General features: G+C 32.3%; 1 long non-coding RNA gene across 1 annotated transcript; it reads right to left on the reverse strand.

The window, feature by feature from the left end:
- Positions 1–3,087: 3,087 nt before the first annotated feature.
- On the reverse strand, positions 3,088–3,873 carry LOC125777448 (uncharacterized). Its single transcript, XR_007422315.1, has 3 exons — positions 3,569–3,873; positions 3,435–3,477; positions 3,088–3,307 (listed from the first exon to the last, which is right to left on the reverse strand). It is a non-coding gene; the product is annotated as an uncharacterized LOC125777448 (long non-coding RNA).
- Between the last annotated feature and the right edge of the window lie 303 nt (positions 3,874–4,176).

The following is a 4,176-nucleotide window of genomic DNA, read 5'->3' on the forward strand; positions in this document are numbered from 1 at the left end:
TTAATCGCAAAAAAAACTTTTCCACAGCGAACAAATCTGGGGCAACCGTATACATAGATTGGGCAGAAAATCGGTAAGATTTGTACAAAAAAACAACGGTATTACTTTGTTAATTGTGCTTTGTTTGCTTGACAGGATCGCAAGGAGCTCGCGGATATCTATAGAAAGTTGGAGAAAAAGAAAATGAAACTCGAGAAGCAAATCTATCTGATTGAATATGAGATACACAAATTCGAAGAGCTGGCCAAATGTAATCGCCGCAAAACGCTAAAAGTAAATTTTAAGTAAAGTGGAGTGTCAGTCCCTCAAGGTCTATTAGTAGAAAAATGTTTATTGTTAGGTTCCTTAGTGTCATGTTTGTGCGTTGTTGTAATGAAACTAACGCCGTTATGTATTTTGAGGATTTTGCAAAACAAGTCAATCGATGCAAGTAATTTTGGTAAAAAAGCGTTAAATCTATTTGAGTTGTTTTGACAAAAATCTCTTATTCACATAACGATCATATAATATGCATGTGTTTTGAAATATAAATTATAGTCACTTTAGAAAGTATTTAAGCGCCTGTAATCACTGTTTGTTTAATGTTTAGTAATAAATTTGATTATATTAAAATATTTTCAGATAAGGTGCTTTAGACTTTCATCATGATTTAATAAGCGGTTTTGCTCATATATCCCTTTTCTAACTAAATATGTGAAAGAAATTTACCCTTTGAAGATATTTCTTTTTGTTTGGGCTTTTAGTAACTATGTATGTGATCAGTTTATATGGAAGCAAATGCTATAGTAATCCGATTTGAACAAAAATGCGAAAGTTTTCCATACAAGCCCTTGATTCCGATCGTTCGGTTTGGCTAAATCGACTCAGCTCAACATACTGATCATTTATATATATATACTTCGACGCTTCCTTCTGGGTGTTACAAACTTCGTGACAAACTTAATATACCCTTTTCGGGGTATAATGAATAATTTTTTGATTACTCCCAACCACTGTTAGCTAGTTTGTAACTTCCTTCTTATTTGGTGTTTAGTTTCACCGAACTATCTTTATAAATATAAATCTTCTGACCGTGTGCTTGCATTTGAACTGCTCCTAAACGGATGGACCGATTTTGATGAAATTTTGTGTGTATGTTCAAGGAGATTCGAGAATGGTTCAGATTTACAATTTGGTCTACTGGAAAATGTTTTTTAAATTATTTTTTTCATTTTTAATCAATTATTAAATTTGGAATGTTTGACCGATAGATGGCGCTGCCATCGCAGTATCCAATATTCAAACCTTAAATTGGCGTAAACGTGCATTAAAGAAAACGATGCCAAAGTAAAAGGCGACATCTGTGGATCAAGTTTTTATAATGAGGATATTATTCTTAAGTAATAAATTGGGTGATTCAATACATCTATGGGTACCTATAACATTTTTTTCATACCTGCTAACTATTGGCAGGCAATTTAAAATTGCAAAAGGTCTGGCATAAAAAAATAGCGGCATAACTGAAGTGTTGATAAAAAATTTGAAATATACAGAAATCTTTTCGAAGCATTGCACAGAGCAATGCAATATTTAAACGGGAACGATGAATACATATGTATATGCGTACAATTTCAAACTGATCCTTCCTCAAAAATAATAAAATTGCTAAATATTGGGTATGCTAGAATAGAACTGCAATCAAACACACAATGCAATGAATTAAAACTGGCTCATTTATCATTCGATGAATAATATACCACGGGCATCCCAAAAGACTGATGCCATAACCTTGCCAGCCGATTTTTTTATCTTTTCACGTTTGAGAACCGTTTCATAATATGCAGTCCACTAGGCTGACAATCGATTGAACTCGATTGATTTCACTGATGCACAGCCCAAATTCAATAGTATTTTTACCCCAAAAACCAATTCTTTCTTAACGCACGAAATGCTTTTTGATTCATTTTTGTTGCTTCATCAAAAATCCGATTATTCCTTAACTAATACTTATAATCTAACTAATAGAAATCATATAGATGGTATAAGTAGTATTATCTATGTATCAGCCACAATAAAACGTAAGCGGGTCCTCTAGTACTATATATATGTTTTGGAGTGATTACTCAGAGAGAACTGACTCTGTCACAATCGAAATATGTTTAAGTGTTCTGTGAAAATGTCTTCATACCAGTGGTTTTGATCGGATCTCGAATAGAATATTGTAAAATTCAACTTATTTTTTTAAAACGCCGCCATCTTTTCAATTTTTGTTATGTACGAACAATATCTTTAGTACAGATTTGTTTTAGGTTTTATCTACAGAGCAAGACGGGGTCTATAGCAGTGGAGAACCTTTGTATAGCGCCGTTAGAGATTGCGTATAACTCGAAAAAATTATTTTTTTGACCAAAAAGTTTTCTGGTTAATTTTAAAAACTTACCATATGATATATAAATATACCCTTTTAAAATAACCCATAAAATATTTTTAAAATTTTCAAATTGCCTTCTTTTTAAGCTGTCACATTTTGTCTTCTTAAGTATAAAACTTGTAACGTGTATCTGGTGGTCTTGATATATGCTCGACTTACCATACAATGGCGGTCAGGAAGATGGCAAAGGTTTGTAAGCTGTGTGTGCTGAAGGATGTGTATTATAACTATTCCATCCAGGAAATCATTAATGAAATTATCTGATTTGTTAGGACATCAAAAATGAGAAAAATAAATTCGAAGCGAAAGACCTTCGATAAATATATTTCGTTTGCAACTGAAAGTATTTCAAGGCTATAACATAACGTCGTATGGAGGAGTTAGTATGCCCGGGTAATTCATGTGGTCTAGGTAAAAAATCCTCTTAGTAAGATAAGACTCTAATTGGATTTAAACTCTCTTTCAACAGGAACTCAGCAATAGATTATTAGACGTTATAGTGTTAAGGTTGCTTATTATAATCAAAATTTACAAAAAGAACAGAATAACCTTGATCTGTATTGTATAGTGTATTTCTTCAACTATTGAATTATGTTAACGTACTTACTCTCTTTGGATTTCATACATATGTAGCTACGTTCACATTGCAATTTTAAAACTGTTATTACTATAATATGTATACCTTATAATTTTATTAGCACACAAATAATTTAAAACAAAACACACATTAGGAACTAACACTTTGTAATACATAAAAAATAAAATTACGATAACAATACTGTTACGTTAACCATTCTCCAAGTTATGTATTTCCCGTTCCATATTGTAGATAGTCTTCTCGAGTTTAATTTCCTGCCGCTCCAATAGTCTGTACCATTTTAGAAGCATTTTACGTTCCTGAAAAGGAAGTTTACAAAAGAAAATTTATGAGAGAAACGTTAAGATTATTTACTACAACCGTTACAAAAAACCATATAGCAAACAGACCACACTGATAAACACGGCAGCAGAGGTGGATACTTACCTTCTCAGCAAACTGTCCACGCTTGCAGCCCCAAATGTGTTCGCTGTAGTAAAAAAAAATAGTTCTTTTACTTTGGCAACATACAATATTTTATACTAAGATTTATAATTAATAATTATTTTTCTTGCACTCACCGCAGCAATTCGAGCACAGTGGTATTATTAAATCGCTTATCTTTAAGCTGCAGTCCAATCGATTTCATGTCAGCTGATCAGCAATTGTTGCTTTCTTCGTCTAAGTTAACTTAAATTAATCCAACGAGAAGTGTTTCTGAAATGTGATTCAGAATTTGCATACAATTTGCTAATAATCGTTCCTTAATTGCACTTAAAATTTAGATTTTACTAAAATTTTACTGAAATATTTGTATTTTTATTATTTACAGCCAGCTCTCTTGACAAAATTCAATAAATATTCTTATGAGTGAAATAAAAATCATCACTCATTTGTGTAATTCGATTGTAATTTTTAGGGGGAAGTGAAAATTTATGGAGTACAAAGTTATACCGTTAGGTAAACTGACTCTTTTTGACAGCTGAGTGGCGAGACCTTGTTTTAAAGACTTTTGAAGTCTGTCAATTGTTTCAGTCCTCGAAAGGAAGTTAACTAGTTTAGCTGAGGACTTCGAAGTGCGGGTAACAATCTCTGTGGCAGAGGTGGTCACGTTACTCAAATGTATATTTCTCTTACTATGAACTTATGTAGAGTAGGGTCTAAATTGCGAAATTACTTTTTTAAATAC

The sequence above is a fragment of the Bactrocera dorsalis genome, chromosome 3 (assembly GCF_023373825.1).
Source record: "Bactrocera dorsalis isolate Fly_Bdor chromosome 3, ASM2337382v1, whole genome shotgun sequence".
NCBI lineage: Eukaryota > Metazoa > Arthropoda > Insecta > Diptera > Tephritidae > Bactrocera > Bactrocera dorsalis.